The following is a 25782-nucleotide window of genomic DNA, read 5'->3' as shown; positions in this document are numbered from 1 at the left end:
GGGGGGGGTGAAGCAGGGAGTGGGTGGGTGTTTGACTCCATTCCTCCTCCTCCGTCCTCAGGGGATCACACGTTGTTTGTACTGTATTTTAGCACCACATGACTTGCAGATTTTTTTCTTTTTAAACATTTTTCCTCCCCTCGCTCCCTCCTCTCGCTGTGTTAGCGGCATTCTTGCCAGGCAGGAAAGGCAAAACAGCTGTGGCGGTGCCGAGCAGTTCCCCATTAACCAAGGAATTATGCAAGCAGGAAATTCAAATAAGATGCAGATGAGTGGAAGAGCCAGGCTCCAACCAAATACCTCTCCACTCACCAGAAAAGAGAAACCTGACGGGAGCCTCCAGACTGCAGCCTGACCAGGCCCTGCAGTCTGGCTCCAAGTCCGGCAACTTCTCACCATTTCAACAGTTTGTTTCCCCACATTTAATACCAACGCCGCCGGATTAAAATAAATAACATTAATGAATCTTGTGTAAGTGGCGCCTCCTCTGACAAAATGCCTCCTGGCACTGAGAGAAGGCAAAGAGTGTGGCTGTTTAAATACAGGATGTGAAATGTTTTCACACCATTTAATAATCAACACATTAATCTTGAGACATTAATTAGCTAAAACACATGAAACCATCAGCAACAAGACTGTCAGTCTCTATCAGCCTGTTCTCTGCTTCTGATACGATGATCCACCAGGACGGATCTGACAGGAAGTCTGAAGGATTATTGTGAAAGTAACAAGGAAGGAAGGTCACTGGAACTTTTATATGAAAAGGTTCAATGGAAATACACTAGAAATCAAAATCAAAATCAAAAGGAGAGAGTTCACACACGCCACTAGGCTGATACACAAACAACTTGCCCATATTGGCTTTACTTACTGCAGTGTGCACAGCAACCAGGGCAAGTTAAGTTAGTCCTTTTTAATACCACTAAAAGAAAAAATAATAATGCAGCTTCCATGGCAAAGCTTTCCTACATTTGCTGTCTTCACACTTTCTTCTTTATAGTTAAAACATGGACATGAACTCACAAGTAAAGTCACATGTCTGGTGGTTCCTATCATCAGGATCAGGACCCAACAAGGCATCAAAGGATACATTTGAAGGGATGTCAGATGATTAGCAAAAATATTGAAAGGAAAACAGAAAAAATATATATATTTTCAGAGGTTCATCTACCTTTTTCTTATTTGTTGGAACTTATCAGATCATTTCAATTTCAGGTCTCTAAAATTATTCAAATAAAACAGAGATAAAACTACTTGTTGCTTAAACGGACTAGCTAGCTAGCAAACGCTGATGTAACATATAAATCCAGTCAGTGTATCATGCAAAGAGAATGGATTAGTTCAATGCCACTAGCCTATATTGTGCTAGCTAACAAGCTGATAACAATATTATGCTTTAAAAATCTTATTTCAAAAGAACATAAACTATAGTCTCACACAGCCAGACCAATCTCTATTCTTTGTTTTAGCGCTGTGACATCACTGGGGAGTCAAATATAGTCTATAGTATCTATCAACATGATGCCGGTCAACGACGTTCAGTCTCATTATGTCACATCTCTGTGTTAGCTGGTGCCCAGGACGCTCGCTCGTTCATTTGTACGGAGTGCGACCAACAGAATAGTGACTGCAGTGCACTAAACGGCCACCGGGGTTGTTAATAACAAGGGTTTTCTGAATGTTACATATATATCCTTTAAAATTCTGCTTCAATTCAGAGCTAGATAACATTGCTGAAATCAATACTACCATATTAATTATAATAAAAAAAAAACATCTTTCGATATTACTATACTATCGCAATATGGGAATTGTTTGCAAAAGGTTTATACACCCAATGGGTACATCTGCACAGTGTAATGTGATTCGGTGCAATCTGTAAAACCTTCAAATGTTTAAATTCAATGTTTATTACTGAGGTCATAGTTAAAGGTGGTTTTTGCTTTCCCATTTACATACATGGGGGGTATATGAAACAAAGTCTTGACATGTTCTCAGTTTTAAATTCATATTTTCTATGAGCCGTGTGATTTATTTTGTAAAATGATGCAATTCCACTGAAACTCCTAGTACAGTAATAATGGATTATTAAGATTTAAATATTTATTTCAATTATTCACTACACTTAACTCTTAATGTGTCATTTCCCAGATGGGTGACATTACAGAGGTTCCTATCCAGCCTGTATATCCTCTGATACCTGCAGGATTCTGTTGTTGAGAAAACACGTTTCTGTAATTTCTGTTTTCATGGAGTAAATAAGTTTTCATTTAAACAGGAATTTAAAATGGAAAAGACAGAGTGAGGAAAGAAGAAACTCCATGATAACAATATGTATTTCACACCTGCTGCTGGGACACTTTCTCTCTAACCTTTGACCTCCTTCTCATCAACACTACTTCTCTTGTTGTTGAATTTGGCTTCCTGGCATATCTTCCTGTTGTAAACCTCGTAAGAGCCTCTGCATTGTGACATTAAAAAGCAGCCAGCGTCCCAGATGACACGGCCGACTGACCTGACTTATCTTTATCATTCTCCCCTGTAGGATGAAATGGAGTTTAATAATAGCTGTGTAGAAACTTGGCCTATAGCTGTACATCCGACCTGGTTTTCGACAATGTGCGGCACAGAACGGCAGAACAGGAGGCATCATGATAATGATATTTTCTGTCTCATATACTTAATGCTGCTTTTTCATAATGGCATTAAGGCAGCGGCGCTAATGTGTGTGCGACAGCTTTAATATGGCTGCACAGAAGCTAACAAGAGCTAATGCAGAGCAATGTCCTGAGCTACAGAATAATTATCCTACATGTTGTTGGTGAAACCAGGCAAGACTCAAGACGGTGCTGTCGGTAAGGATCAGAGTGATGACACACACACACACACACACACACACACACACACACACATACTTTAACAGCATGAGTGAGCTCTGATAGGCCGGGGAGCAGCAGGGAGTGAAGAGGGAAAAGCAGCCAATGGGGACAGAGGATCTGTGGTCAGCCTACAGCAATAAGCCAATGGAAACGCAGCCCTGGCTCCCAGGAGGCGGGGCGTCCGAGTTCTGTCTTCCTTGATTTGTTTTTTGGCTTGAACTGGGAGCCACATTCCTGCCGTTCCCCCTGCTCCATTCCTGGGCTGGTGGCTGGGTTCAATAGGTGAAGCAGGGAACTGTGGGAAACTAAGACAGAGGAGTGGAGTGGAAGAGTTGGGGTGTGGGTGGCAGGGCAGCAGTGGCACAAACATGCATGTTTGAAAACCTCAGGACAAGGTGCCCGGGCACTAAAATAATACCAGAGAAGACGAGTGAGAAGGCAGAGGACACTTCAGTTCCTAACTTCAATCACCAACATTACAATCACCCAATGTTTAAGACTTTTTTAAGACTTTCAAAGACTTATTATCTTCTACGTTACTTTACTTTATAAATCATTGAAATACTGGCTTTAATTTTTCTATTATTCCCAAACTTTTAATGATCATTTTCAACAATTTCAAGGCCCAAGGGTATAGTTTGATAAATGTAACTGTTGCAGGGCGACAGGTGTAAAGTAAATTCGCATGAACTGAATATGAAAGGATACAAGTAAATGTTGCCAGACAGCATTCAGAAATCAAATTTCTGTAACTTTCAAAAACCAAAACTCTGACATTCACATCTACAACTGAGGCATCTAAGCTGCGTGTGGAAGTATTTTTGGGTTCTACACTGTGGACGGTCAAATTACCAACAACAATAAGTCTGACTTTTAGCGACATTGCACCAAAAGTTCACATAGTTCACACTACTCAGACCTGTGTTTTTCCATTCTCTTTGCGCTTGTTCCAGGCTTAAAAATGACAACGTGACTTGGACTTTAATGTGACTGACTTGTCACTTGGCCTTGAGCATGCGAACCTGAAAGACTTGACATTGTCCTTGAACAGCAGCTTTCAGGGACACAGCAGATAAGAAATCATTCATCTCACTTAAAAATCCGTTAAACCAGAGATTAATGGACATGTCGATATTGTCCTGAATCCCATGTACCTGTCATTTTAAGTTGGTCTTAAATTATCTCACATATTTTTTATTTTTTTTGTAATTTGTTCTGTTTTCTTACAAAGTTTTTTTTTCTTATTACTGATTTTACCCTTTTTATATCTAGTTATTACATTGACCCTCAGATACTACTCTCACTTACAACATGAAGACACTTTTCATACAGTTTCACTCAATGAAAATAGAGAAGTTCAATTGCATTTGTTCTCCAAAAGATAATTTATTCATCCAACTCGTCTCATTAAAATCAAGACAGAACAAAGAAACATTTAAAAACAGCCCTGCACATGAGCTTCAATCCAGACCAAACTCCTAATGAAGCTTTCGACCATAGTGCAAAGGTCAAGGGTCAAAGTCACAATATGGCTGATTAGTGAAAGTGAGAAAAAGATAGGAAACGAGGAACAGCAGGGCTGAGGAGAGGAGGGTTTTTATTTTTACAGCAGGACGGAGAAGAGGAAGAAACCGGAGAGGGGAGGATGATTGAGGAGGATGTGAGGTACTTCTTGAACAGATGAATTTTCAGCCTCCGACACTCAGAGGAGAGTGACTGTGCTGTTCTGACTGGAGTGGGAAGGTCATTTCAGTTTTGAGGAGACAGGAGGAGGAGGAGGAGGGGAGACCAGGGAGGAATGATGAAGAAAAGTTTTATAAGCTGGTCAGAGACTGACTGACGGTCCTCGGTCAGACCTTCACCTGTCAGACCTCGTCTCTGCAAATTTTGTTGCTCTGTCCACCGTTCATTTTTAATTGACAAATTCAAGACGGTGTTTTCTTTAGAGCCTGATCAATTAATGAGCATGGCCAATACCGACAATCAATTATTTTAGCTTGCCACTAATATACTGTAAAGGTGATAAGTAATAAGAAATAGTACAGAAAGATATGGTCAAGATAAGTTAGAAACAACCATTACATAGTCGGTCCACAAATGTCAACTATTTTTCTTACGCCAAAGGACTAATCAATGAAGCAATGTATTGTTTCAGCTCCAATTATGTTCATCAACCTTCGTATCATTTTCTTGATTAATTAATAAACCAATGAGCAACATGAAGCCACGGTTTACAGAGATTTTAGAACAGCTAAGGGGAGTTGGTCGGTGATATGCAGAGTGCTGTAAAATCACTGTAAACCGTGGCCTCATATAGTTGTTACAAAACAGTTACTACCTATACCTGGCAAGGTTTCATAAAATAAACACACAGCAACAAAACAATGCAATGACTTATTGTTAACAAATGATCATTCTTCCGCCAAGAAATGTAGTTTTACACTGCCATTTAGCAGAATTTCTCTTGCCTCTAGGCCGCTGTCAGAGAGCTTTCGTACAGCGGTGCTTTGGAATAGCACTGCCCTAAATGACATGCGATTATTCTTCAACATTTTATACACTTCATGTCAAACAAATACAACGAGAGACGTAAATTCTTGTATATTGGCTCATTGCTGTTGAGATGTGGCCTCAGGTTGCTAGGCTGGAATGGTAGGCTAGGCTAACTGTAGCTTACGTAGCTTGTATACAACTTTATCTCGAGGCTCCACAATTCTGCCGCCTGCTGACCGAAATCCAACGTATCTCCAGGGATTTATAGACACTCAAAGTGCGACTCACTCTCTGCAGACGATTGTGAACTCTCTGCCATCATGTTGTTGAATTATACGCTCGTTGACCTACATTTCATTTTCGATCAATGGCAGTGACTATGTGTTACTCCTGTCCATCAGTGCAGTGGCCCAGGCTCTAATTACCTGATCTGGATTGACCAAACATGCAATGGTGCAGCGATACAGTAACTGAAGGTGTACTCAGTCATTTGGTTTTTGATGCAAATTATTTATTGCTGTTGAGCAGGAAGTGATGTTGCAACCAGGCAGACTGGTTCAGTTTGGTTACATCTGCCAGGTTTCTCTGCCTTACGCGTGCTCCTGGTTATTCCTGCGGAGTCAGTCATTTTGGCAAGAAACCAACTACTCAGAGGTCTGTGAACTCATGGAAAAAAAAAAAAAAAAAAAAAGATTTAAATGAAATTAATTTGGCTAGTAAAAGAGCAAGGAGTGGCTGGTGAATTTGGAAAAACCATCTGCTGCTGTGACCGGTGGAGAAAGACAGAAGTTCATTTCCTGTCGCGGTGATGAGTCAGGCAGAGAAATGGCAGGATGGCGCAAGCCCTGTGCCGCCAACGCCTAAAAATAGTCCCCGCGGTTTACGCCTTGTCTACACTTCACCAAAACGTGGAATTTTCTACCACATTAAAAAGTAAAGGAGGAGACTAACGAGCCTGAGTTTGGCTGCTCTTTGCCCAAGTTTATACCTCCCTGTGTCTCTGTGTACTGTCTGACAACAGCACACACACCACACACACAGCAGGAACAAAAGGCACTAAAGGTAGAAAATGCCATCATGTTTGTCTTGGACTAGGTTTTGTTCCAGGTTTACATTTTGCTTCCTCTCCCATCCTTCCAGTAACCTTTCCACTGTATAGATACTGTCTAATGAAGCAGAAATGGTATAAAAATAACAAAGAAGCAGCCTGTAAGGCACAAAAAGTGGTTAAAAATACCCTTGTGTTCAAGGTCTTTGAAGCTAAACTTTTCCTGTTCCATCTCCACTGTGTATATTAGGAACCCCTGTTAAAAAAAAATTTAAAAACACACTTCAAAAGCCAGCACAAAAGGCTGTAAAAATGGCTTTTCGGGCAATTAAGTTTTAAGGTGTCTTTTTTGAGATTTACACCATCCAAGAAAAGAAAAATGGGATTTAAAAAAGACAAAAAAAACATTCCTGCTTGCTCCTATTTTGAAAAGTACGCACTTCCTCTGACTGATATAACTGACAATGTCCTGCTCTTTAGTAACTTGAGAAACTAGTGTGTTTTAATGGCTCTTTATCCAGACTCACACAACTCTGAACGTGCACAAACTCAGTGTGAAATATTAATGTGGATGTTAGGCAGCAAACAGCAGGGGCTCGGCTCTCTACACACACCCAGAGTCTGTCTGTTCAGATTTCTGTAACAGGGCCTCTGCAGACGGAGAAAGAGGTCACTATGACAAATACCTGCAGTACACTGACCTGCATACAGCACAGCTCTGCAGGGTGGAAGTCAAGGAAAAAAAAAAAGCTACTCTGCCCCGGCTGCTCCTGCTCGTGTAGTAACTGCTTTGAATTGAAAATTCGGACTATATTCAAAGTCACAGAAGACATATTTTTCATCAAAAATAATGCAGGTTGTTTAACACGAACTACATCCCTAATCCTCAAGTTCTCCTCTACCTTAACAGCAGACTAAATACTCGCTGTGGTGCACAGTGAAGTACGAGCTACTTACCTGAGTGAGCTTCGTCTGGGTTGAGGAAACAGCTTGTGAAATATGTAAAAATTCAGCTTCACTCCACATTTGGGGAATTTTTGGGGAATTTCCCATTTTAGAGGATTAACTCTGAATATATGGCAGGTTTTTGCTCGACCAATATGTCATATTTTACACAGTGACAGGCTGAAACAGCTGAAATGGTAGGTTTGAGCATTAGCTCGCCACAAACCAGTGTGTACCAAAGTCTTGGCTCCACACACACCCCACCTCTTTGCCTATTTTTGTTTTACCTGGGAGTTAGGCGGAGTCAGGGACTGCCAAGATGGCGACAACGGAGCAGCTCACTCTGAACTGTTCCTCAGAAACCTATGGGTGACGTCACAGAGGCTACGTCCAAATTTATGTACAGTCTATGGTTTCCAGTAGCCAAACAGTTTCACATTTGATCGTCAGCGCTACAGCTCGGTGCACCTGGGCAGGTGTGGTGATACGCTTTGGATCACTTCAGAGTTCAGCAGTTTACTCAAGGGAACTTCAGCAGTATGATAACGTCCGGATGAAGTGACCTCACTTGGTTTGGTTTGATTTTTAATTTCTGACACTGTTTATATCTGTACAGTTTTGTTACCATCTACAAATAATAGATTTTTTGTTAAGCGTGATCACCTCGCAGAAGAGACACATTAATTTACAACGTCTGAGATTTCAAACCAGCACCTCTCTGATCACAGCACAGTCACATTTAATCCGTTATTGTTGATGGACTGAGGCCTAATCAGGGATCCTGCGGCTCAGATGTACTCAGATGAGACTGATTGGGTTATGTGATCGATTGTGGAACTGCAGCATCAGTTTTCATCCCAACTTTGATTCCCCTGATATTATTTTAGTCTTCACGACAACTTCCCTTTCCAAAAAGGTAGACAGGACAGTTTGCTAAGTAGGGTAACGTCTTGACTGCCTGCGTCTGAAACTGATTCTTTCATCCGAGATGAATAAGCCTCCGTCGGGGAGTATCACATTCAGCACGTTCGGTGTGATGGTGGCCTCAGTAGGAGCAGGGTTTTTTGTTGAGAGTGAAGGGACAAAGTGAGTAATGTCTGCCCTCATGACTCTTTTAGATACAGATGTAGGAGGTGAGGTGACTAAATATATACATATGTCCTCATACAGCATCTGTAACTATGAGGTTTTAAAATAAACTACAGGATGGACAGTCATCTTGTGTGGAAAGATCCTGTAATATAGACTGATAACCAGACATGTTTTCACTTCATTATTGAGCCTGACTTCTTATTCATGTTATATTCATGTTAGCAGGTTTCTGTGTTAGATATATATGGAGAAGTTATTTTACACTAAACAATCACTGGCGATTGATGTATCCATCCGACTGACATTATTTTCAGTTAATAAAAAAACTCCATTGGCAACTAATGGAAGCAGTTGTGCTCATCATGGTCAATTCAAAAGTTGTTATTTCTGTAAGTCGACTAACACTAGCCTGTACAGCCTGTCACTATATTTCTTTCTTTCATTCTTAATCCCGCCTACAAAGCTTTGATTGGTCAATTGTTTCTCAAATGACGAAAACTGTGGTCAGTGAACACAAGACCAGACCTGTTTGATCGGCTCAAAAAACTGGAGATGTGGTGATTCCAACATCTGCCACCAGGCTAACAGTTATGTGTCTGGGTTTTTCCACAGTGTTTAATACTGAGCTCAAGTTCTGGCGTCTCGTCTGGGATTTCTTTCATCTGTTTTTCTGAGAAAATGTGTGTGTTCCTGGAGTTTACTTTCCAAATTGATTGATTGATCTAGTGATTTCAGGAAAGTTAAACAATGATTACTTTGTGAGCACAGAAAATACTACTGCTCCCATGAAAATTCACCACAATCACATCATAACTTTTACCCTTTTCTAAAGTAATTTTTCCAATTTTCTAGTTGTAGTTCACACCTCTACTACCTGAAGTTTTTACAGTCAAGTCCGAATAGAGCTGGGTATCAAACTTCAATACTTTCATTTACCAACCGAATTGGACTGCCACTATCGAGGATCAAAAATGCCTTGTCCTTTGATACCAACGTTCAACACCTAAGGAGTAAATGAGTAAATGAGAAAAAAGACCGTTGACTCACTAGATTTTCTAGGTATTAGTGTAGTTCTAACTGCCAGAGTTTTTTTTAATGCAGTTCTCTTACTTCTGGAACCGAACCTTCAAGCTCTGGTTTCACTTCAGCACTCTACAGTTTAGGCGCCCTGCCTGAACTTGAGTAAAGTGCCCCTGCTAATGTGAGAGGAAATTATTACATCTTTATGAAACATGATATTAGACTTATCAAGCTTCGGTGGAAACAAGTAGTGAGGGTACAAGACAGAGCACAGGCCACATATTTAATGAGTGAGGTGAGTCAAACAAATTAAGAACCCTGCAAAGCTTTTAACCACGGATAGGATGCACCTGTTGTGACATCACTGATGGAGGTGTGGCCATGGCTACAGCATGCTCTAAAGTTTCAAACCAACTTTTCCACAAAGATAATACTTCACACTTGCTTTTAATCTCGTAATGTCAGGAGAAGTTTTAGGGATCCTGTTTTTTTAGCAATGTTGTTGCAATGCATTGTGGGATTTCCTACTCCACCTAAGAAACCACTGCATGCTTCCTTCCTCCCATGTGTCCCACCTGAATGAGACTGGAACCACATTTTGACTCTTAGAAATGCTGCCTAAACAGAAACAGAGCTTTTTTTTTATGTGTTAGAGGTCTGCAGCCAAAAACTATTGCTGCCTATTTACACTGTGTGTGTGTGTGTGTGTGTGTGTGTGTGTGTGTGTGTGTGTGTGAGAGAGAGAGATGGAGACTGAGAGCTCCAGATTCCTAAATTTGGAGAGCAGCAACAGGATGAGGCTGATTCAGTCAGTTCAAAATGCAGATAGAAATTATGATTCTTTTCCCAAATAAATAAAAAAAATACATCTTCTATTTTTTATGGTAAAAAAAATCATCTTTGTGTCTTCCATCTTTTGTTCCTGCAGGTCTGAAGATTCAGGAGGCGGAGTCGATTAAAAAAACATCTGTCCACCTGCCTCACTCTGCGTCACACAAAGAACAGCTGCTACTGATGTTCTGGTTCACACTGTATCGTGTTATTTAATCTATTAAGGTTAGTTGAGTAATGATATGTAATTATAATGTTATTACAGTAATAGCTTTCACATTAGACTCCAAGCCGTGAGGACTCTGTGCAGGTTGCGCTCTGCAGTCTTGCTACAAATTACAGAAAGAGTAGAATTTAATCCATCAGCTGCATTTCTGGTGATTTATTGTTATTATCATCATTATTATTATCTAGGGTTCATTTTTATTTCCCAGAAACTTCAGCCAGAGCTCGCCTGAGAAATAAAACCAAAACCAGCTGACCTGCTCTAGCCTGACAGCCAAGGCTCAATAAACTGCAAATAAATCAGCCAAACAATGAATAAATTCCACTGGTAATTTATTCACCATGAGAGCGGATGTAGACTGTAGAGTGTAGTTGTTTTAGTTTTTCATCAGGTAAAATGGACCAAACATTTGTTGGATAAAGATTTAAAAACAGGATAACTGAATGTCATTTAATTATAAAATGATTACTTGGGTTTTTTGGCTGAAGGTCAGACACACTCTGAGTACACTGCTCCGTGTTCTGGCAATGGGAACGACAATAGTCCTTTAGTTTTACATTTTCCACACCAAATAGTTAAATTAAATTCAAAGTTTTCAAAATCCAACTATTTGTTGAAAAATGTTTTTAAAATTAACTGTTTACAGCCATAAATATGTTCTTCATAATAAAGTTCACCATTTGTAATACAGTTTGTCTTAATTTATAAAGAAAATTTGCTGCTAATTAGGAGTATTTTCTTCATCAATTAATCTTTTGCTTATTTCTTCCGGAAGATAAGTGACGTCTTTGTTTGATCAACAGTTAAAATCTCGAACATAATCAACTGACAATGATGTAAAACAGAGAAAAGACGGAGACTAAGAACGTTTGGGGTTTTTGTTTAATGAGGTAAGCGATTATTCGATTATCAATGGATTTATATAATAATATTAAAGCTGGGTTTTCTCCTCTTGTGATATCATTCCAATTAATCATGGCGACAGATTTCCAGCATGTGCTAACCGTTGGGACGATTACATCCACTGCTACAGCCGTTGTAGTATTTAAAATTGGAGGTGACGAGGGCATCTGTTGCCATATATCAGGGCTTTATGGGAGATAATAGTCTGCAGTGTTTTTGGATGTCATGTGACTTAAATGCTGAACTACCTCATGCGAGCGTATACATTTTATTTTGCGATGCAAGATTTTTCGAAACCTGTGCGTTTCCATTATTAGTTTTTTTAGTTCGAATTTTTCGAATTGCGCATTAAGTAAGTAAATTTTTTTTTAACGCAGCGGTATCGGATCGGTATTTGGTATCGGCCGACACACAGGTTCAGGTATCGGAATCGGTATTAGGAATGAAAAAAAATAGGAACATCTCTAATATACAGTTTATCGCCCAACGGTGAATTTTTGTGAAACCCCCGGCCTGGACAGAGGGTCACTGGGAAAATGTGGAGATACTGAGATGGGTGAAAGAGAAACATCTCTTCTACCCTCTGCTGAAGTTCTCTTGAGCATGGCAGCGTCCTCCCCCTGTGGAGCTGACGTTGAGACGGGCTTGTAGTGTTACTGTGCGGCCCCCAGATGTGAACATGAGGAAACATATGAATATCAATGAGGACTCTGATGAAAAAGGGGGGAACCGTGCTCAGTGAGCTTTCTCTGGATAAATGAGGGTTTGAATCAAGGTTCAAATTAACGATCCAGACGTGAGGAGGAGGGGGTTCTTCAGCAAATCACAGTTCAGGAGGGGAAGCTAATCTCTCGTTTTTTACCTGATGACCCCATCAGTGCTGCTGGTCGCTCATGTGTTGAGTAATTGAGAAACACACACTGCAGGCTTTAATGAGAAAATAAGCATTCTTTTCTCTCTTCATGAATAAAAATGACTTCTCGCAGATTTAAGAAAAAGGAAATCTAAATAATATAAGCAGTGATAACAAACACAGCATCTGTTTTTTGAAGTGTTTCGCTCTAAATATGAGACACCCCCCCAAAAAAAAGTGACACCTACTTTCACCAGATGATTGATGGCATAAAACAGAAGCAAATTTCCTGACTTTTTTTTTTTTTTTTTTTTTTTAAAGGGCGTTCAGTAAATTCATCAGATGATAATTTTATTCCTCCAAAGAGAAACCTGCAGTGTTTTGGAAATGATCTTCCTTTGGTTAAAACTTGCATGTTTGATCCAATGTGCACCATTACATCGGTGACCCCTGTAAAAACAGAAATTCATCCTGTGCCTGATTCTCCCCCATAAAGTCAAGAGCAGAATAATGGTGTTTGCACTATCAGCTCAAGTCCATTAACATCAGTGTTTCGGCAGGTAACGTTAGCCAGACTTAAAAACACAGGGTGTTATTTGGTAAAAGTGCCTCACAAGCTGGTGTCTGTAGACTCTGGCAAAGATTTATTATTATGGAAACAATACCACTCTGTATAATTTTGATTTTTTTTTTTAAATACCAAGTGAATTGTGTCATTTTGCCTTTCAAAAAGACCAACAAAAAGGTTTATTTTTCCATTTTCCAACTGTGTAAGTTCTAGCTAAAGAAGGAGCCAGACAGCTAACGCTAGCAGGTAGCGCACTGTACAACAGCACCTATTTTTAGGTCTTCACTTAGATTTGGAGCATTCAGAGCTGAGCAGCAGTTTGTCCTGTCAGTCTTTGAAAATATAAACTTAAGCTACTGAAACTGACTGACTGCAACATGTCAGATGTGTGGTATCCACAGCTTTAACTGTCAGTTTATCATTATTGCCATTGCCGGAAAACTACATAGCTGATCAATAATTAACACCAGTTTTCAGCAGAATTAGAGTCGAAACTATCGAACCGAAATAAACCAAATTATCATCAATCGAGTCGAGTAAAGCCAGAAGTCCCTTACTGTAAATGTAACATATTGGAATTTTTTTTTTTTTTTATTATTTTCTGTCATTTCATGAACCAACATCAACTGAGAAAACAATTACTTAACAGATTAATCAATGATGAAAATAATAATAAATTTAATCCAAAACCTGATGATTATTTTTAAGATTATTTAGTAATTTTGAATAAGTCATTCTACATAGGAGCTACAGTAAATACAGTCATCTACTTTTCTGGATACAAATGAAGTTTCCCTTTCAGAAAAATCCTGGTTAGAATATTTGAGAGTAGCAGTTAACAGGTTTGGTTTGGTCTGGTATTTTCCATATCGCCCCATTTTTAATCCATGATTTTATAATACCCCAAAATTTCAAATGAGTTATGTATCATATAAATTTTTTTTCTCTTGTCATTTCGATGTTTTTTTTAGCACTTATTGTGTGTCCAGTTTTCACAGTCTTGTTCATGTCCCCTTTCAGTGAGCAGTGACCCCCCAAAAACATCATGATAGGCCAATTCGATCCATTCAGATCATCCTGGCTTTATATTATTCTATAACCTCAATTATTTTCTTGTCACTACATCTGACTCTGTAACATCATGTGACCTCCCTCTGTGGTGTTTCAGACTGATGAAGCTGTGGGCGGGGACTGAACTGCAGATCGATGTTAAACTGATTGCCCCGGCAGGGTAACTACAGTTACAGCTCCCGAAAAAACAAGGCGACACGTTTGTCAGTGATTGGTTCAGACAGACACTTCATCATGTGCAAGACGACATGTTTACTGTTGGTTTGTTTACCAGTCACGCAGCTCCCTGCAGCGCTGGATAAAGACCAGCTTTCTATACCACTCTTCCTGAAGACAACACAAGTGAAGTCTTACTGTTTTATTTGCATGTTACATTAATATTAATTACTTTACGCAGCTCTCTGCTGACAAGCACACTACAACTCTGCTTGTTTTATCTCATCTGCAAAAATAACTCATTTGCATTTCTCCTGTATTTTATTCTTTCTGTCACTGCATTTAAGTTTGATTTCATCCCTGCACACATTGTATTTTTAGGAACATGTCATTCACATGTACAGTAAACTTAAGTGTGAAATGATCTCCTCTGTTTTCTTGTTTGACCCACGCAGGTTTTCAAATAAGTTGACGCTGATATTTTTGGACTAACTCTGCTTTTTTGTGCCAGTATTCAATATCCTAAAATTTGGCCTCATCCTGCCAAAAATTTCAAACAATTACAAGTATTCAGTGTTTCCCCCAGTTATTCTTGGCAGTGTGGAAAAGCCGCTGAAGCAGCACTCAGACCACAGCACACTCAAACTCCATCAGTATTACTGTTAATATTTCTGTTGTTTTAAAGGATCCATATTGTAGAAAGTGCGATGTCCATGTCTTTTTTGATTATAAAACAGGTCTAGGTTCTATATTAACACTGCAAAGATATAACAGTATGTGATCCACAGACAAAATGCACACAGCCCGTATTCAAAGACTGTGTCTTAAAACGAGCCATCAGGACTTCTGTAACTTTGTGAAGTCACAACAAAGCAGTCACCGCTCTTTGCCCCGCCCCCAGCCCCGCCCACCTAGACCCACCGTCCAACCTTGCAGGATTTTGTTTCTCTGACTGTTTACCTGAAATCTACTTTATTTATATTGGATCGCTCAGAAAACAGTCAGCCAATCAAAAGAGAGGCTCTGAGCCTCTTCTCTTCTGATTGGCTCACCGACTTCTTGTTACTAGAGCTCTAGAGAGAAGCCTGAGAGAGGAGACATAAAACTACACTGAAATGGTTTTTGGCTCTTAAAACCACAAATATATCTTCTTATGGATCAACACTTTAAATACAACCATGGAAAAGTGTACAAAATGGGACCTTTAACCTTTTTCTATAATGCGATCAATATTTTTCAACTGGATCGATTCAGGTGACATTTCCCGTACACACAAACAGGGTCAGAATGATTAATGGCTGATACAACAGAAGCAATCAAATCAAATACCATCACAGAGAAGGAGCCACATCAGATATGGATGCTGTTAAATTATATCTGATTCTTAATAACCAATACAGATGCTTTAATTAAATCAAATTCAAATGCACATATCAACCATGGATCTTTAGTAGCAGTAGTTGATTAATCAATACTTTTGCCACTGACTTTGAGCTGAGTCATGTTACCTTCCAGTCCTCTGAGTCACAAACCACATCTCATCTCTGATATGTTTTAGTCATTTTATTGTGCTCGCCGGCGACTTTTTACCCAGTTGGACAAACACCAAGCAATCAGAGCTTTGAGATTAAGAACAAGATCATCTTCCTGTGCAAGGGCCACAAAAACAGTAACAAATAAATAAATAAATAAAAAATGGCCACAAGAATGCCAAAAAGTGTGGATGAGACGGATACAGCTGGACAGGTTCCTGTCTGTCAATTTGCAGAAATAACAACTGGATTATTTCTGCTCAACTGAAATGACTGAACGATTAATTGATTAATCGACAAGCTCTATCTGGCAAAACAATCTTGATACAGATCCCTTACGTTAATATATTTATTTATAAAATTTCATTGTGACCAGGAAACCGAATGGACAGGACATTATACAGTTTTTTAAAATTACCTTAAAGTTAATTTGTCCAACATTAACTCTGATCCCCCGATCGGCAGATTTACCAGATGTGAAGATGTAAAAACTGAACTGCTGTGCGATAGTTTGTATGTTTGTTATTGCCAGTTTAGAAAAAAAATGTGCAACAGGAAAACAGCCAATTAAATGTGAAATAAGTAACCGAGAGTTTAGAAGAGGATTAATGTTTAGGAGTATTGGGTCCAAGAGGGAAAATTACCGTACATGGGGAAAAGCCTTTTTTTACAGCAGGAACAAATATTGGTGTGGATTATTTGCACATAACTTTTTAAAAATTGATTTCACAGTGTGTAATGAGAGAATCTCCACTGGTGCAGGATGTTAACATGGCAGAAAATATGAAGAAGAAAAAAAGCAGAACCATATTCATTTCAGCAGATTTGCATATGAGGAAAGCAAAGATCAACAAATGAAATCTCTCAGATAGACGTCAAATTCAGCAACGAGGAATCAAGAACACAGGTTATTAAAGCTGACTGACCGCCAAAATAAAAGCTTGTTTAATGTGTGGAGGAGTCGGGAGTTAAATGTGGTCAAACGAGGATCTCTGGTGCTCACGTTAATGCAGACTTCGCACCCCAAACCCTTAAACCCTCCCAGTCGACGTGGAAGGTGGGTTTGGTCCAACAGCAGCCGTGCAGATCCAATACAGCAAGTGCGTGTGTGTGTGTGTGTGTGTGTGTGTGTTGAGTTTCCCCATGAAGAGCTCCAGCAGCGAGGGAGGGTGGACACTATGACACACACACACTGAGTGTTTCTGACCATGCTCATGCTCTCCAGTGACTCACCACACACACACACGAAATCACTGCCACTTCACTCACTCGCACACAACCTGGCACGCTCATACTCTCTTTCCCAAACACACACCCACACACACAGCCTCTCACTATTTCATATTGCAGCAATAGCAATGATAATACGTGTGTGTGTGTGTGTGTGTGTGTGTGTGTGTGTAATAAAAGCAAAAAAGAGTGAGTGGAAAAATAAGCCTGAATATGTGTGTGCATGTGTGTGCGTGTGCATGTGTGCAAGACGCAGCTGTCATGCATGCTTTCTGCATGTGTGTGAAATAAATAGCAGTTTGATAGAGCAACAAAGAGTGTGTGTGATGTTAGCTGTCACAAAGTGTGTCTGCATGTATGTGTGCGGGTGTCTGAGTGTGTGTTCATTCAGGCTCATATAGCTGTCATAAACCCTCATGACTGAATGCCACTGAGGGCAACACAAACCCAGAATGGGGTCCATTTCAATCGACACAAATAATTAAAAAAACATGCGTCAAGCTGCAATTTTTGGTGATAAAAACCAATTATGTGAACAGTCTAAATGGTGAAATAAAAGCTTACTATCGCTGCAAAGTGTGCGTGTGTGTGTGTGTGTGTGTGTGTGTGTGTGTGTGTGTGTGTGTGTGTGGGTTGTGTGGGGGGTGGGGAGGGGGCGGACTGTGGATCGGGGTGACAGGTCAGGTGGCAACAGCAAATCACAGCTGCATTTCCCTAGGAACCGGCAAAATGTGTGTGAGTGTGTGTCAAAGAAATAGCAGCGTGTCAGAACAGGAAGAGGAAAAGCGAGAGAATGTGTGAGTGTGTGTAGAAGTCTCCAAGCGAGGAAGGGAAAGCGCACGAGAGCTGTGTGATGTGTGTGTGTGTGTGTGTTGGCGTTTGTGACAAATAAATAGCAGGCAGAGAGCAAGCGAGCGCGCTCTGATTTGGAGACTGGCAGCATGACTGACTGATCCCTGCATCCATATCATAGGATTAAAAAGCCTGACACGGCGGCAATACAATAGCAGCAAAATATGAGACAAAAAAAAAATCGGTCAATGGAAAAGGAAATGTGATTATGAACCAGAACGGGCGAGAGGGAGATAATATTAAAAAATCTGACACACTTTGAACAAGAGCCATACAGTGCAGCGGCTGGGAGGAGGTGGATGTTAACTGTCACCGGGCAGTATGGAGGAAGGAGGAAGAGGAGGAGGAGGAGCTGCCGCCAAATCTGAGCCTCTCCAATGATTTCCAAGAGCCAAGACACACTTCAGTCACACTGTCAGGGATGTGGTGTAGGGTAAAACCTGCCCAAATCCAGTTTACACACCTGTTCATCTAAGCCTGACAGAAATCTTCCTCCTGTACGTCCTTCAGACTCCAATCACAAACTTCAGGGAGTCATACGAGGACAACAGGCAGAGCAGAAAAACTGGGATTCTTTGTTGAAAATATTTTCTGACTAGGGTCACAGGTTGTCGAGGCTTTTGTTCATTTGCAGCCACGTCCCTGCATATGGCCCAAAACGGCTTGCGAGGCACACCTAATTATTCATGTTTTTATGTAACAAAGATTTGGGTAGAAAATTGGGTCGGTGAACATAACTGAGCCTGAACTGGTTGAACTTGGAAAAGGGGAAAGTTTGTTTATGAGCAGAATTGTGAGAAAGGAACTGCCATATCATATACCGACCATCTTGGTCTATAAACAGACAATATACCAGTAAACTCACATATTTCCTTGTGCACAATCTGGGTCAACACACCAGCTATAAACCAGTTTGTCCAACAGTCTAGTTTCTGTATCAACCAGTTAACTAGACAACACACCACCGGTTTTAAAATATAAACTTATCAAGACAAAATAATCAAAATTATACAACTGATTAAAACCGAATGCATATAAGTGTATATCATATATATATATATATATATATAAAACAATTACAAACCAGTCTAATGTTGTGCAGCAAGTTTCTTCAAAAAACAGTTTAAAACATCAACAGCCTGTTTCTGTTCAAACTGTACATACAGGCAGCCTGTTTCTATATAAACCAGTAGAAAACCAGTCTACCATTAATTGGCATGAAGTCAGCGTCTGTTCACTAAACAGGCAACCAGTCTCTCTTTGAGCCAAAGCAGCGACAAACCGTTCGTATTTAACGTTAAACCAATTAAATAACAAAATTCAACAAACTTATTTGACTTATATGTCTCCGTATAAAGCAGATAAATAGGTAAAAATCATAAACCAATGGTTCGTTTCGATGTAAAACAGTTTAATATCAAACTAATTCAGTTCGTTTGTAGCACCGTACAGTAGTACAGTAACATGTACACCAACAGTCCGTCTCCATATAAAACAGACAGAAAAGCGTCTCTAACGTTAAAGACAGCTGGTTCAAAGACACAAACCAGTTAAAAACCGAACACGCCTGTAAACTGATGGTCCGCGTCTGTAAAAAACAGTTAAAAACCAGTCCGCCGTTAGCAGCGACTGTGTTTCCATACAGCCCGCTGACGGCGGATTCACCTCAGATGACCCAACCAGCCAGACTGGCTGTCTGCTAGCTAGCCCCGTTTGAACCTAACATACAGCGGGCAACAACAACACTTGAACCGACACTACAAACCCAACTGTCACTCGCTCCACCGTAACCGTGTCACGAAAAAAAGACACCGGGATTATTTTCTACTTGGGCCGGCGGAGTAACGCTAACTCGCGGGGGGAAGAAGGGGAGAGGGAGCCAGCCAAAACAAATGCATTTCCCGACATGAAAGCATAACATCCAGAGACGGCAGCCACGTTTCGTGCTGCTGTGTGCGGGTAAAGGCTAAAGCTAAAGCACTTAGCTTCACCGGGTTGTCCGTCATTAGCGGGGGCTAACTGGCTAACGGCTAGCTCCGCTGGCTAATATATTTATTATGTGCACTTTCACCGGGGGTGGAGGGGGGACGGCAAAAGTTGGCCACCAAAAAAAACAACGCGAACCGGATGACATTCACTTGTCTGACAACTATCCTCAAATATAACCCGAGACCAGTCGCACAGCAACTAAAGTTGCCTGACAACCAGGTATCTAACAGTTTTAATTTTAGTTTGGCTGCCGTGGAGGTTCGCTGGGTGGTAGCAAGGTGATTCCCACTCTGAGAGCCTGTGATGGAGGGGACGGTCGCTAGCAGCAGCAGCAGCCTGGGCAGAGACAGCCAGCCAGCCAGGCGGCTAGTCTGGCTGCAACCAACCCGCTTTAATAACTTCACTTTTGCGGTCACTTTGGACAAAATTTCTCTCCAGGAGTTAAAAAAATTAGAAGTTTCCCTTGTGTCCTACCTGTGTGTAGTCTCCGGTTGCAGGGTGCGACAAGCTGGAAGTTGATTATTCCCAGATATCCAGAGTGGTGCGGTGCGGGGCGCATATAGCTAGCGCAGGGTACAGTAAAGATTGTAGCATAGCTAACCTAAAGACAACAGTAGAGAGGAGAAAAAAAAGCCTCCTCGTTGCTCATAGGGGGGATCGACGACAAAAACCACATGATCTTTTACGTCAGCATATATTTGCATAGGATGCCAAATTTATGTTTCGCGTCCAGGTGACGTGAAAATGTACAGAAAAGTTTGATTATGGCGGAGCTGGACGCTGGCACGACTGGTTGGGTTGCGGTCGAAAGGCGCAGGCATGTTGCAGCCATGCACCCCTGTCTCCCTGCTGCAGCCCTGATCTGCACCGGTCTGCTGTTTGACGACTTACAGCATGGGTGGCTGTTACCAAACATCACTATAACCCCCCTATAGATTCATGTAGGAACTTATGAGCTCCATATTGAGTTTAAAATGACTTTATAGAATGGAGTGACACTTTTATTTGCAGTGGTATCTCCATGCAACATTCCTGAAGGCACATAGGTTTGCTCTGATGTATATAATCCTATTTTTTATTTATTATTATTATTTTTTGCGATATCTGAGTGATTCATTTTTCTAAAGCATGTTGTAGTCAAAATCAAATATTTGCAAAAGCCATTCTTGCCTGAAAATGTAAATAAAATTCCATGGTGTGGTGATGATCGCTGTAAAAATGCCAGTGTGTTAATTTTCTTTTAACACCTGTTTGATCCTGGAGCTGACCTGACAAACAGCAGCCTGCTCTGGTGCATCATCATCATCATCACCATCATCATCATCACACCCGGTGAGCAACTTAGGTCAAACCTAAAGGATCCTGAATTGGTTCTGATCAGAAAAGAAGTGTGGGAGTGGGAGTAAAGTTTCCCCGTCCCTGAGATTGCTGTGTGCATTTCATCAGGCTCATGTATTTTTGATAAATGGGCTTGTTGTAGCTGATCAGATGCAATGAGTGTAGAAACATCCCCTTCACACTTCTGAGAAAAGATGACAGAGAGCGACACCTACAGGAGGAAGTCAGCACTACACTCCGCCTGGTCTTTACTGTGGGATTCTTTATGTTTATCACGTTTATTTTATCATCGAGTGGATTTTTTTTTTTAACTGGTTCTTTGACCATTAACCTTTGTGGTGAAATGTGTGTGTTCACAACAAGATGACTGGAAACAAGCTCCTAATCACCCTGAGTGTAATTCTATTATTGATCGCCTATTTTCTCTGTCACTTAAACACATCACTGTTAAAACATTAGTTTTAAGGCAGCTTAAACAACATTTAGTCTAAATTTGAATGTTTTAGTTATTATATTTAACAGATTACATTTTTATTTCTCATGTTCATTAGTCTCAAATTATTTTATTTTTTTATATTTGTACTGTCTTAATATGTGACTGTCAGTCATCTGTAAAGCGTTTTGGATTTCACTAATCTGTATGAAAGCTGCTATACAAAATAAAGTTTGATTGATTTGATTAAGTGCAATGCACCAGGCTCATGTTAAGACTTAAGCCATATATTTCCAGGATGAAAGGCAGCTTCTCTCCTCAGTAAAGAAAAAGAGTATCTGTGGTTTCATTTTATTTGTTTCCTATGTTTTGATATTCAGGATCGGTTCATTTGCGAACACATTCATTTCCATGTTTTTTTTATAGATGAACAAATTTAACTTTGAGCATTTAACCAGGCAACTTTCCAGGTGTTTTCCGATTATGGGCATCTCCAGCAAATGCATCACATCATGACATGTCATGAGCTGGCCTCTTTCCCCCCACACAACTGTTAAAATCCTGTATATTGGCCAATTTCTTAATTGACCCTCCCTCTGCAGCAGCAGGTTTTCATCCCCTGAACTAGACGTCTGCAACTAGCTGCCAGTAAGGAGTTTATTCAAAGTCAAATTCACTGAAGAAACTGCTTATTAAGTAAACTGCTTATTTTATAACTATCACAAAGCACACTCTCTTTATGCTCAGACGTGATGCATTTAGGGACAAGCCGGTGAAAATAATACAGGGCCTTTGAAATAAGATTGACGCCACAGCCCGAGCCATCTTTGCAGAAGAGTTTTCTGCAACTGGAAGCTCTTGCCAGTGTCTCCAGAATACACAATCAGGTAATGTTGCCAGGCAAAAGTGCCAGCTCTAGCCAATAAGCAGAGTTTTGGCCAACATTGCTTAGCAACAAAAGTTAAAAACTGAACCACTCAAGGCTTAAAATAGTCTTTAAAATAGTAATCAAGAGCCGTCAGTGTCACAAATTTCTGCAGATAAAAAGCTTTTGAGGCAACAACAGCCCTGCCAAAAAACCAAGACAGTGAAAAGAAAAGTTTGTCTCCTGCCCTGACAAAAGGTTCTTGCTACTGAAGTGGACTTCTCATTAGTTAATGATAATCCAAGGTCTTTTTTTTTTTTTTTTTAAAAAAACGTTTTTATAGGCACAAATATTTAAATGCTCCTCCAAACCTCCTTCATGGAAACAAGACACCCAGACTCAAAGACTGCAAAGAGACACAGTTGCACCATTTGTGGTCATTTTGCATCTCACTGTGTCTGTTTTGCATCTCCTTGTGGTTATTCTGCATCTCTTTGTTATTTTCTTGCATCTCTTTGTGGTTGTTTTTGTTTCTCTGTGGTCATTTTGTGTCTCTTTGTGGTTGTTTTGTGTCTCCTTGTAGTTGCATGCTTTTTCCCACCAAGAAATGTTACCAGCCACTCCAAGCAGAGGCTCTGACCGAGGGGCCCCAGGGCCCCTCCCTGCTGACAGACAGCTGGCCAGCAACGTTGTTAGACTTTAATATTTGAATTCAGGACAACGTCAAATGCCAACATTAACTTGACGTAGAATAACTGACGACGGCTGATAGTGATATTTTGTTGGTTTTAAATTGTGTTGCTAAGTAACCAAAATCCTTCCTCTTCTTCCAAACGTCTCATGTCAAATCCATCTTTATGTTGGGCAAAATCCAATGTCTGCTAAACGTCACTATGTCAATTAGGCAATGTAGGAATTTGACATCAATCTGATTTTCATTCCCAAGCAACATCTGTCGGACGTTATACTGACGTCTGGTGCCTGCTGGGTTTGGGCTTATGTCCACTAATCCTTCCACGTCTCATACCTTTTTGAAATGGTCACCACTCACACAATGAACTGAGAAAAAGACATTGGCCTTGAACTTCAAAAACCAGAAGGGAAAACAAAAACTCAGCCGAATCCAACCACAGGAATCACCTCTTTTTGTTTTTATTCACATTCACTCATTAACCAGGTGGCCATTTTGCAGTCAGTGACAAAACAGGAAAATGTGTGACACGCCCTGGGAGGGAATTTGCATACTATTGTGGTCTGACAAAAAAAAAATCATGTATCTGTAAAAAGAGACATAATAAAAAGGGATATCAGAAATACAAAGGAGGCTTTTAGCAGGTTTTCAATCACACAGCGGTCATAAAAGTCAAAATACAACAGATGTCAACTTTCAAATTGCACATGGAAAAGTAAAAACCACACAACGGTCTGCAGTTGTGTGGTTTTTCTGAGGCTGTGAGTTTTCCTTTTTGTTGCTAATGACAGGAGCATTTGCAGCTGCTGGCCTCTTTCCCGCAATTAATCAAACGAAGCCGCCTGAAAAGGAAAAATAAAAGTCATTATTTGGTGTCACAGTTCAGTACACTGTGCCAAGGGGCTGCGGGTGGCTTTTACTACTGGTTTTAGGTTTGAGAATCAGAAATATTTGAGAGGTTGCAGCTGTAATCGTGCAGGGAGATTTTGACAAATTGGCTGTGGATTACATACAAATAGTTTGGTTACAATTCAGATTGATCAACTGTTTATTGAACCATAAAAACGATATGGATTAAATAGAGAGCTTGTGACAAAAACACACAATAAAATTGTAACAAATCAACACAAATTAAAACGCATGGGGAAATATTTGTGGTGTGACCAAACAGGGTGAATGCCTTTAAAAAGACATAAAGCACTTTGTCACCATTATGAATTAAACAGAGTCAGTGAGTGTTTGGATGTTGCAACTCTGTCCTTTGATAAAGACCAACAGGACAGTTTGTAGGTTTATAGCACAAACAGATACTTACAGATCCAGATACATTGATAGGCAGTTGATGCAGTTCTTGATCAATGGCAGTGACTCAGCAGCATTTTCTCTGTGGTCTGATCTCAGTTTTGGACCAAACACTGCTCAGTCGCTGAAAACACTGAGTGAACTCTGGCCTGTTTCTACATGGAGTGTGATAGTCTGACACTAAACGTCTCTGAATGCTTCAAATAAAGTGCTTGTTGACGAACATCATTTTAACCCCCCTCCCCTCACCCATCTCCATTTTCAGAACTAGACAATTCTTGCAACTTTTCAAAATCAATGATCAGACCATTACGTCCACTTTACACAGTGGCTGTGAGCGGAGGTGAGAAAAACATGCAGGGTCTGAATTTTTCTTTCATGCACCTTTTTTTAAAAAAAAAAAAGAATCTCAGTGCTGATGGATCGTCCAAATTCGGAACAGATCGAAGAAGATATAAACACGTCTGCCTTAAGACGGGTTCACAGGATACTGGTTTGTAAACTGGTTTGGTTTACATTCTTGCTTACAATTTTTTCATCATCTCAACACCTACCCTAAATGTGTAGGGGTAAAAAAATTAAGTTTGTCCTGAGGGTGGAACCTTGGGAAGAGTCATGTTAATCAAATCTAGAGGGTTTGTCTTCTGTAAGGTGGTTGAGACATCTTAGATTCAGGCTCAGCTCTACATAATCAGACTGCTGAGGTTTCTCTAAGCTGGACTTTGTCAGCCTCAGCTGCATTCAGGCTTTACATTCAGCCTAAACTGCAGACTCCCTGGTTTAAAGGTCCCATATTGTACAACGGTAGATTGTCTTCTTTGATTATAAAGCAGGTCTAGGTTCTATATTGATACTGTGAAAGTATCAAAGCGCTCAGTCCACAGAGAAATGCACACATCCTGTATTCAGAGCCTTAAAATGAGCAGTCAGGACTTTAACTTTGTGATGTCACAACAAAGCAGTCATCTCCCTCAGCCATACCCAAGGCCCCGTCCACTTAGACACACCACCCAAACCTTGCAGGATTTGGTTTCTCTGAGTGTTTTTACCTGAAATCTGCTATATTTTTATTGGATCACTCAGAAACCAGTCAGCCAATCAGAAGAGAGGCTCAGAGCCTCCTCTCTTCTGATTGGCTCACCAACCAGAGAAGCCTGAGAGAGGAGATGTAAAACTATATTAAGATGGTTTTGGTTCTTAAAACCACAAATATATCTTCTTATGGATCAACACTTTAAATGAAACACAGGAGAAGTAAGAAGTATACAATATGGACCTTTAAAATGTGACTCCAGAATGTGACAAAAGACTCCACCTGCTGGTGGATCACCAAAATCAGTAGGATTCATCCTCTGGGGACCATGAAGGTCTGTACAAAATTTCATGGTATTCCACGTGATAGTTTCTCATCTAATATTGTATTCAGCAGACACCAGAGGCCACTGTCAACACATATTTTTCAGTA

The 25782-nt window shown here is 40.3% G+C and overlaps 1 protein-coding gene across 1 annotated transcript in view; it reads right to left on the bottom strand.

Moving 5' to 3' along the window:
• LOC111665678 (zinc fingers and homeoboxes protein 2-like) overlaps positions 1-20724 on the bottom strand; it is a 125921-nt gene extending 105197 nt beyond the window's left edge. Inside the window, exon 1 of the mRNA XM_023420753.2 lies at positions 20163-20724. The gene's annotated coding sequence lies outside the window, so the exon portion shown is untranslated. The remainder of the gene's footprint in view (positions 1-20162) is intronic.
• Between the last annotated feature and the right edge of the window lie 5058 nt (positions 20725-25782).

This window comes from Seriola lalandi, unplaced genomic scaffold, assembly GCF_002814215.2.
Source record: "Seriola lalandi dorsalis isolate HSWRI2012SDOR001 ecotype SW California unplaced genomic scaffold, Sedor1 jcf7180002054657, whole genome shotgun sequence".
NCBI lineage: Eukaryota > Metazoa > Chordata > Actinopteri > Carangiformes > Carangidae > Seriola > Seriola lalandi.
This window is presented reverse-complemented; position numbering and strand designations above follow the sequence as displayed.